Here is a 10,467-nt window from a genome sequence, read left to right on the forward strand (position 1 = left end):
GAAAGTTAAAGGTTAAAGAACTGTTAATAAAGATATTTGAATCTGAATAAAAATAATTAAGATTTCTCTAGTCAGCAACTATATGTGGTTTCTTCAGTCGTCTATATCTGCTGTATTATTATTATTAGTATTATTTTATTTACTTATTACTGATTGATTTATTTTCTTATTAATTCTTAATTCTTTATTTATTTTTTCATCTTATTTTGTGTTAAAAAATAAAGATATTTGAAAACATTGGAATGTTTTTATCAGAGCTTTTCTTGTGGAAAACTTGATGCGGTCCAGCCTCACCCAGACTCTGCCTCCGGCGGCCCCCAGGTAAATTGAGTTTGAGACCCCTGGTCTAGAGCAATATTAAATGGTGCCAAGACATTAATCTGTAAGATTTCTGGTATTTTTAACACCCTTAACCCTACTCGCGAGTGGTTTTTACAAATAATTTATACATTTTGGGCAAGCCCCCCTGCTCTGTAGAGACTTCTCCTGAGTGTGTGTGTTGTTTCTAGGACATCACCAACATGTAGAGAGCTTGGAGAAAAAATTTCAAGTCTCTGTGATACCCAGAAGCAGAGATATAAGCATTGTAAAGCCTAAAAATTCCAGGCGAGGATTGAGGGGGAGGGCATTTTGACCTGAATTATTAAAGTTTGAAAATGCCATAACTGGGAGTAGATTCCTGTAATTTTGCACACAAAGCTTTTTTATCATGATCTTCCACCACCAGCACCCACAGTAAAATTGAAGATGGTGTTGCAACCACCTTCCTGAATATTTGGTGTTTCAGGATGGAATAAGCCGAATTCAAGCTATTCATTGGACTTCTACTACTGGAATTTCAATTAAAAAAATAGTTAATTTGGGGCATTCTAAAACTTTAGACCAGTAGACTCTGTGTGTGTGTGTGTGTGTGTGTGTGTGTGTGTGTGTGTGTGTGTGTGTGTGTGTGTGTGTGTGTGTACTTGTTTATCTATACCGGTGGGGACCCGGTGGGGACTTCAACCTGACTATTGCTATATAGGTGGACACTCGTCTCATGGTGGGGACCTAAAATGAGGTCCCCACGGGTGGCAACAGCGTTTTCTTGGCCATGTTGTTGTTACTAACAAATGTAAAAGTGCAAAAACGTTTCTTTAGGGTTAGGCATTGTTTTGGTGAAGGTTAAGGTTAGGGTAAGGGTTAGGGATTAGATATGAATGGGAGTCAATGGTAAGTCCCCACTGGTATAGATAAACAAACGTGTGCGTGTGTGTGTGTATAGGATTTTTAGCTTATTCATGTGTTTATCACTTTCTAGGTTTCCTATTTGTGCATCTGCATCTTTCATTTCTCTGCCCAGGTATACATTTTAAATGATGCTTCTATGAAGAGTGATAGCAAAGCAAAGCTAAAGTGCAACACGTATGTGAGAACTTCTGCAACACTGTCGTACAAAAAACATCAACCAAATGTTTACTTTCTACTGTAGAAAGAATACTGTGAGTGTTTGGCTGCTGAAAGGGCCACAAATACAGTGTTCCCCTCCCATATAACCAGCGAGGCGGCCCGCCTCGTCGGTATCGGCCACCCCCTCATTAAAATTCTGCCGACATTGCTCACTGGTCCACGGCCCAAAAAAAAAAAAAAAAAAAAAAAGTGCAGTGCAAAACCCGCCGGACCAACGAGACCATTCTCGCGGCTGCGGCGGAGACGGCCCAATAGTATATATAATCCCCCCCCCCAGTCAACAACTTTCAGCTGAAAGTGACCCCACCACCTCACAGCCATTTCAACCCAGGGGAAACACTGAAATACATTGGTAAACAAACTCAACAATGCAACATTTTGTTGTTATGCGATTTGTATCATGATATGAAACTTAATGATTTGCCTAACTATCTGGAAAGATGTGGCTTTGGACTTGTCATGTAGACTTTTGTGGTGCTGTTTTAAATTATCAAACAAATCCACCGTGTTGTCTCATGTCGTGGAAACAATTTGAAGACACTGCTGGCAGAGGACCTGTTTGTGGTCAACACTATCCTTTCTATACACTAACTACACCTTCACAAGTCCGGCCAACATGATCACTACAAATATTTTAACCAACACTGAGTTCAAGATTATTTACTACAACTGTTCACTGAAGTTATAGACAACAGTCTCCCACGTTATACTACCAATCTTTTCAATAAATTGGACATAAATAAGGATTCCACTTTGGGATACATTTTACACAATAATTTCATTTTAATCAAGTATAGTTTTCAAAGACTTACCATCCGTGCAAAAACAAAAAATGCAAAACTATTTTCTCTGGTCCAACAAACAACTGATATTTAATTAAACATTCTTCATCCACACCACTTTTTAGCTGTTAGACACAACAAAAATGCTTTGCAGATCTGAATGATTAATATCAGTTTTAAATTTACCATAACCCTCTCACCACCACAACTCCATACCTGCCAACTTTTGAAACCTGAAAAGCCTAGTAGCCAGCCGGGGTCCAGGGGCCAAATGATTTTTAGCATTAAATCAACTTAGAATGTGGCTAAGAATCATGTTTCCATGTTACTTAAACTGTCAATTCATAAATGCTGATGGAAAAGATCAAGGTCAAACTTAATAATATATAGCCTTTCAGAATGTTCCTTTAATTTGACAGGTACTAAACTCAAAATATCACAGGCATCCAGATCACATTTTTCAATATTGTGACGACATTTCTCATTCTAATAAACAATTTTTTGATGTTTCATTTACCATAAAGTCATTAGGAAATATTACCTACTTCTGTTCATGAAAAGATATTTTTGGAAGTTATAACTTGAATCCTTATACCCAATAACAACATTACTGACTTATCAAAAATACCTCACTGTATGTAAAATAAGTCTTGTCATTTCAAAGCCTAACATTCACAAAGAGTCTGCACACATCAATAGTAGAGTCAGCACATTTTTCACAACTAGACCAGTTACTATGAACTTCTTGTTTTGCTGTCGGCTGTCAGAATCGAAGTAAAGCAGATGATATGGCAGCTTTGAGAGTGACCAGGAGGAACTTGCTTTGTTACCGCGGCTAAACGTTTGGTTATGAAGACACTTTGAGCCGGAGAAGGCGCCAGGGCAGCTGCTCGAAATGATTTACTTAATACTGATTTCTGCGTTCTCCGGAGCAGTCGTTACGTTGATATTACAGTTCCTGCTGATATACCGGAGAAGCCCTGAGCCCGTAGGCAGAACAGTGCAGTATGTCAAGTGCCTGATAACGCATTGAAGGATTACTTTAATACCCAACATGCTGAACCAAGCCAGCAGCAACAGGACAGCACACCATCTGCTGCATCCGTGTCCGGCAGGCAGTAGGAGGCAGCTGTCAGCGGCGGCAGCCCCAAACAACAGCCGCCACCGCCTTCTCACAGCGAGCCCATTGATGCGGCCAAAGCCGAGACGTGCAATTTCCTAAACGCTACCTTTCTGTTCTTGTTCAGGGAACTCCGAGACACCCCAGTCGTCAGACACTGGCTCACCAAGAATATTAAAGTAGAATTTTCAGGAGCTCCTGCACCGGGTCTGCACGCGCATACCGATGTTGACACTTGTGTTAGTAAACACTGCAAGCCGTCTATATCAGTGGTTCCCAAAGTGGGGGTCCCGACCCCCCGGGGGGTCGCGGTACCCCTCCGTGGGGGTCGCGAGATGATTTCCAGAACAGCAAAAGAAAAAAAAAGAAAAAAATTTTTCGAGAGGGCCTTTAAATTTTTATTTTATATATTTTTTGTTGCTGAAATATCTGTTTAAAATAGTTAAATAACTATATGAAAAAAAAGGGTTTTTTTGTTATTATTATTTTAACATTACGTCAATTACAAATGAAGTTTACGTCTATGACGCAGCATACGTGCCCTTCGTTTTAATCTTAATGCTAGAGCTAGCTTTCTGAAGTTGCGATTAAGACCTTTATCAAAATGAAACGGTGGCTAATATCCACAACTCAAAAACAGAGTGAAGTTGAAAAGCCAGATTTGCAAGCGGCAAGGCCTGATGACAGAGCAGGAAGCACCGTGGGAACACCAGAGAAGTCTGCGGAGGACTGCGACACAGAACCGCCAGAGCATCGCCCGGCAGCGGCTAAGGTGGGAGCCCGCCAAGCCCACAAATCGGACACTTCTTCATCCAAATCAAGAAAATACAGGGATGAATTTATTAAGTATGGATTCGTGTGTCACGTTGTAAATGGTATACAACACCCACAGTGTGTAGTGTGCTCGGAGGTCCTTGCTCACGAGAGCCTTAAACCGGTGAAAATGTTGAGACACCTGACGACTAAACATCCTTCACTTGTGTCAAAACCAGCAGAGTTTTTTCGCCGAAAGGAGGGAGAACTAAGAGGGCAAAAGAGGGTCCTAACTAAACAAACTACAATCCCTGCCAAAGCTCAGAGGGCTTCATATGAAGTGGCATATTTAATTGCTCAAGCAAAAAAGCCTCACACAATTGGAGAAAGTTTGATCAAACCCGCCGCGGTGGCGATGAGTCGAGTCATGCACGGGGATAAAGCCGCCGCTGAGCTGACACAAGTCCCGCTGTCAGATGGGACAGTATCCCGCCGCATCAGTGAGATGGCACAGGACATCAAGACTCAGCTCATTGATGCAGTGAAAGAAGGAAAGTATACTTTACAACTGGACGAGTCAACTGACGTTTCGCATTGTGCCCAGCTTCTTGTTTTTGTGAGATACGTTTTTAAAGAGAAGCTTAATGAAGAAATGCTCTTTTGCACGCCGCTGGAAGGAGCGTGTACAGGCGAGGACATTTTTAACAAACTGGACAGCAAGCTAAAAGAAGAAGGTATGTCCTGGAGTGAGTGCTTATCAGTGTGCACAGATGGAGCAGGGGCAATGCTGGGGAAAAAGAAGGGGTTGAGAGCACGAGTCCAGCAAGTTGCCCCTCACGTCTGCTTTACCCACTGCATTATACACAGAGAAGCCCTTGCATGTAAATCACTGAGTGCAGAGTTAAAGCACGTCCTTGACACAGCAGTGAAAATCGTGAATTATATAAAATCACGTCCGCTTAACACCAGACTGTTTGCAACCCTCTGTAACGAAATGGGAGCGGAGCACCAAGGCCTCCTGTTGCACACAGAGGTGAGATGGCTTTCCCGGGGAAATGTACTGAGCCGCTTGTGTGAGCTGAGGGAAGAGGTGCGCATCTTCCTCGCCGACCAAAGATCACCTCTCGCAGAACACCTCTCTGATCCTGACTGGGTAGCAAGGCTGGTGTATTTATCATCTGTTTTTGGCAAACTGAATGGGTTGAATATGTCACTGCAAGGTGAAAACACAAGCATTTTGACCCTCAATGACAAAGTGCAAGCATTTGTGCGTAAACTGGAGCGCTGGAGAGAGCGCGCTGAAGCTGGACATATGGACATGTTTACTGAGCTGGATGATTTTATTGAAGAAAATGCTTTGAGTGTGAACATTGTAAGGGCGTCTGTAGCGGATCACCTTCAGTCTCTTGTGGATCATTTTAGAAAGTATTTCCCAGAAGAAACTGCTCCTGAAAGGCATGATTGGATCCGATCCCCGTTCACTGCAAAAACAAATCATTTGACATCTGACTTTGAGGATGCGCTGATTGAACTTTCATCTGACCGAACCCTGAGAGCGCTTTTTGATGCCAAGAGCCTGGATGAGTTTTGGATTTCGGTGAGGAAGGAGTACCCGCAGCTGTCTGCAGCAGCATTGAACACACTGATGCCATTTGGCTCTACGTACTTATGCGAAAAAACTTTCTCTGCACTGACTTACATCAAGAACAAGCACAGATCTCGACTTAATGTGGAGGACGATCTCCGAATTGCCGTCTCCAAAATCAAACCGAGACTGGATCTTCTTTGCTCAGTGCATATTGCCCACCCATCGCATTAGGTGAGTTCTTCAAACACGCAGTAATTGTTGTGCAGCACTGCTCATAACTTTGAATAATCCGTCGCACTGCTGTGCTGTTTTAGACTGACAAATGTTTACCCGTAACACTGCTAATCCACATTTAACAGTTTCTTTTTTACTTTTGGACATGTGGGGGGAAGGGGGGGTCGCGGGTCTCCTATGATCCTATTTTGGGGGTCGCGGCCTGAAAAGATTGGGAACCCCTGGTCTATATTAGCAGCATGCAGTGCCGATTGTTTCTGTTCTAAATTTAGATACGGTTCTTAGCGATCTCGGGAATGTGTTTCATGTTTTTGGTTGTTTTTTGATTGATTGCTATGTGAAAATCCATATTTTGATTAATAAAACCGTGATCCAGAGTGGGATCATGAAAACCGTAGTCATTACGGTAAAACCGGAGTAGTTGGCAGGTATACAACTCACAAGTTTAAAAGGCATGTGTTTTTTGTTGAGCCAGCCACTGTGAAAACAGAAAGCATCGCAGGATATTAAACTTTCCAACTGTCTTTGAAGCCCTCATCCATGACATGCAGTTCTGATGGGAAACATACCAAATCTACACTTAAAATTGTAATATTTCATGATAAACACTTTATTCTACATGTCTCATTTACGTCTGCCAAAAACAAAGCATTTGCCACATTCTGTTAGAATCCAAAAATCTCTACAATTAAGCCATTAGTAAGTCAGTTGTGACCTAACAACAAAACAGAGTTGTCAGCTGAACTGAACTGCTGTTTACAATGAACAGATAAGAAACCAGAATGGAAACAAATTGAAAGTGAAAACAGTAAGTGACCTATGTTATGCAGAGTCTCCTTTCCCCGCAGGTATTAGTAACACCTGTGGAAACCATTAATAAAACAAATAAAAAAAACAACAACTTGCAAATGCAGAGTCCAAGTTTTTCAGTTTTTTAAACATAAAAAATCAAAACAGAAATGTAACTGTCATATTTCTTTTTGTAGTCATTTAAAACTCTCTCCATAACTGTGCCATGCCGCACAAAAGATATTTTTCGTTTCCTGTACTTCTAGCCATAGTTGTGCTGTTTCTGTAGAGGTGCAGGACTTATTTTGCATATTGCAGTTAAAAAAACACCACAGTGAGTAAAATCTGAGTCAAAAACACATACAAGCTGCTTGAGCTTCAGACGATTAATGCAGGCAAGGTATGCACTGTTAACTATATAGAGACAGAAAAAAAATTTCCATTCTGGGGAGAAATTAGCTTAGCCACAACAAAACTGGAGCAAACGTCTAATGTAATCTGAAGCTTTATTTGGTCTACAAAAAGCTTTGACCTAATTTGATGTTCACGCCAATGTGCAACCACTGCACATCGCCACTCTCCCTCACTAGACATATTATATGCACTGTAGTTGAGCCATTTAAAGTCTGAATCTCAAAGTTAATTGCAAAGAATACACTCCGGTGATGTGTAAGTGAAAGATAAAGCCACAGAAAATTGTAAATTAGCTCATAGGCACTTTAATATGAAGCTGTGAACTACTATTGTGGTCATGGTAGCTAACACTAGCTGCTGTTAGCTAACGCTGCACAGCAAAGGCAGAAACAAGCTGTTATTTCTTATAAACACACGCATATAGGAGTCACACAGTTTGCTCAGAAAATCACCTTAGTCATCACTTACCGTGAAATTAAGTGCTTTTCCAAACACATTAAATCTCCTGTGTTGTGGTTTGACTGCTGTTAGGCCGATAAACGTTCAATGCTGGAGGCCAGACGCCTATTCTTCTTCTTCGAATCATTTTCAGCAGGCTTCATTCTGCAGAGCGTAATACTGCCCTCTGCTGGAATTCAAACAAAATGACACACTGCTGCTCGTATTCCACAGTCTCATCAGACCTGGAAAATCTAGTTTTATTTTTTTAAAGGTTAAAAAAATATGGAAGAATACACAAATAAATAGTTTTTCACAAATAAACAGGGAAAAGGAATGATCTCACCTTGAAAAACAGTGAGAAGTTCAGGCTTTTATCTCTAACAAATTCTGAAATACTGTCATCCTAAAGTAGCATAAAGTTTTAATGTGCAAAAATAAAATTGGTAAAATCAAAAAACTTTACAGAAACCATTTTAAATACACATAGTTGATGGTGAAGTTTAAGCAAATCAGAGATCGATCAGCCCCTGATTTTTTGAGATGGATTAATCCGTTTTCTCTCTGCATCTAAGTGAATCTACTGATCCTTTTATCCCATAACTTTCCTATTGCTACTGATGTAGTGTCTATCGCTGGTTCATACTGCTGTCATTTTATTACCCTGGCTTCAGTGTAATACAGTATATGGCAAAAAAGTCAAAGGGAATCTTCACAGTTAGCTGAGAGTTATGCCCAAAAGAAAGCAAAAACTTCACTGAATAGAAAGACACTCTGACAGCTCTTTAAGCAGTTGTTGGGTTTTTAATGTTGAGATTTGCACAGGCAAGAAGAACATGGTGCAGAAATTCTGGATTCCCACATGAATATAAACCATCTGTAGTCTTGCCTATAATTTTCCATCAACTTCACCTCAATGACCCAGTCGTAAGCTGTTCATGATGGCTTCATCTGCTCAGTTACAGCTGAAATATAACCTTTTCACCATGTCTTGTAAAGAAAAATACAGCCTCCTCCTCCTTTTGTCCTTCTACTCCTTTAACTGGTCAATGCTTAAAAATACTTCAATAATGGTGAAGCTTTACAGCCTTTCCAGCATTTCCCTTTGTAAGAGACTCCTTAGTTTTTTCATCTGCAGCTCCATTGACCTCTACTCCTAAATATAATGGCAGCCACATAAAGTCAACTCGACATCTTCAATCACTTTGAAACCTTGATGTTTCACTTCAAAAGCAAACAAGGCAGCAGTCACAGCCCATCGTACAAATAGTCAGTTTGGTGTCCTCTGTCCACCACATGGCCTACAGAGTTATTAGTAATGCTGTTGTGAACACAGACACTCGGTTTGGAAAGGCTTTGCTGCATTCCAACTTATATTCCAAAACCTTTTGCTTTTTTTGCTGAAAGTGAATTCTGAGAAACATCAGTAAATATCTTCAACAAGCAACCACTTTTTTGATTTACAAGTGATGATAAAACCACCCGAGGACCTGGGAGGAGCCAGAAGGGAACAGCAGACGACCCATATCTATTCTACTTCTGATGTGACACTCTTGTTGGTTATAACATGAAAGCACATCACCCCTGATTTGGGATCACTTTTAAAGCCCTTCATGGGCTCTTTCCTGGTTACATTTCTGATTTTTCAGCACCTTATCCTCCACTTTGCACTTACAGATCCTCCTGTAGAAGTCTTTTGTGTTCTGGGGCTGAAAACAAAAACGGAACAAAGTGTTTGCAGTAATGGCCTGAGGCTCTGGAATGATCCGTCCGAAGAAATTAGGTCGACTGGGTCTTTAGAGTCTCTTCTTAAATACAAGACATGCTTTTGTCGAAGAGTCTTTCCTGGTTTTTAGATTTTTTTATTTCCTCTTAACTGTCTTTTGCTTTGTTCGATAATGTTCCAGCATCTTAAAACACTGGTGTGTTATGGTTTTATACACCATCTGTCTTTAACATTTAATGATTTTATGACTTCTTTGTTTCATTTTGTTTACCTTGTAAAGAACTTTGTAACCTGTATTTTGAAAAATGCTCTTTAATAAAGCTTATTATTAGTGTAATGTCTGTCACAAAAAAACCTAATTTCATCTTTTCGAGCAAATGCCTTCTAACCATCTCAGAGGCTCTCGGCTTTGAAACATTTTTTTAAACTGCTAAATTTGAACCAGTAATGTAGACCCAATTTGATCCTCCTGATCTTTAATAAAGACTGTTCTCAAAGCTCCACGGCGCTCTCCAGTGGCCTGGTCAAATTCCTAGGGTCTGATATAAGTGCAGAGTCGATCAAAATAAAAATCGTAAACTAAAACCAATCTCATCATTGCTTTTACACATTCTAAACTCCTGGACAGATAAAGTCTTTTTATCCAACCAAACACTAAGGAACTGAAAAACTTCGACTCTTCCAAGTGCAGATTCATACATACTAAGCTTCAATTCTGCAACTTTTTCCTTACTTCCAGAAATCATAGACTTAGTCTTGGGAACTGAAATCTTGTCTCTAATTTTAGATTGCGTCATTTTGGATAAAAGCGCCTGCTAAATGAAATTGTAGAGATCTGTAATAGAAATTTTTGATAAAGTACTTACCTATGAATGCCTATGTATGTATTTCTGTGCATTTTGCATATTTTGTACAGTAAAAACCCCATACAATATGAATTTCTCTACACATGCAAGTGCAACATCAGTATTTCCCTACTTATGGGCACATTTGTTCAATACTAGGACTTTTCCATTAGTATTTCTATCCATGAAAGTATTTCTGCACTACTACTGACATGTCCAATATTGTTATTTTCCCCATTCAGTGGAATTTGTGCAATTACAATTTCCACATATGGAAGAACCAGTGCTTGTATATATATATATATATATATATATATATATATATATATATA

The 10,467-nt window shown here is 40.0% G+C and overlaps 1 protein-coding gene across 1 annotated transcript in view; it reads right to left on the bottom strand.

Annotated features, from left to right (window-relative positions):
* The window catches only part of si:dkeyp-84f3.5 (uncharacterized protein LOC334144 homolog), a 22,674-nt gene extending 14,939 nt beyond the window's left edge, over positions 1 to 7,735 (bottom strand). The window contains exon 1 of the mRNA XM_022209990.2: positions 7,595 to 7,735. The gene's annotated coding sequence lies outside the window, so the exon portion shown is untranslated. The remainder of the gene's footprint in view (positions 1 to 7,594) is intronic.
* Positions 7,736 to 10,467: the final 2,732 nt, after the last annotated feature.

The sequence above is a fragment of the Acanthochromis polyacanthus genome, chromosome 12 (assembly GCF_021347895.1).
Source record: "Acanthochromis polyacanthus isolate Apoly-LR-REF ecotype Palm Island chromosome 12, KAUST_Apoly_ChrSc, whole genome shotgun sequence".
NCBI classification, from domain to species: Eukaryota; Metazoa; Chordata; class Actinopteri; family Pomacentridae; genus Acanthochromis; species Acanthochromis polyacanthus.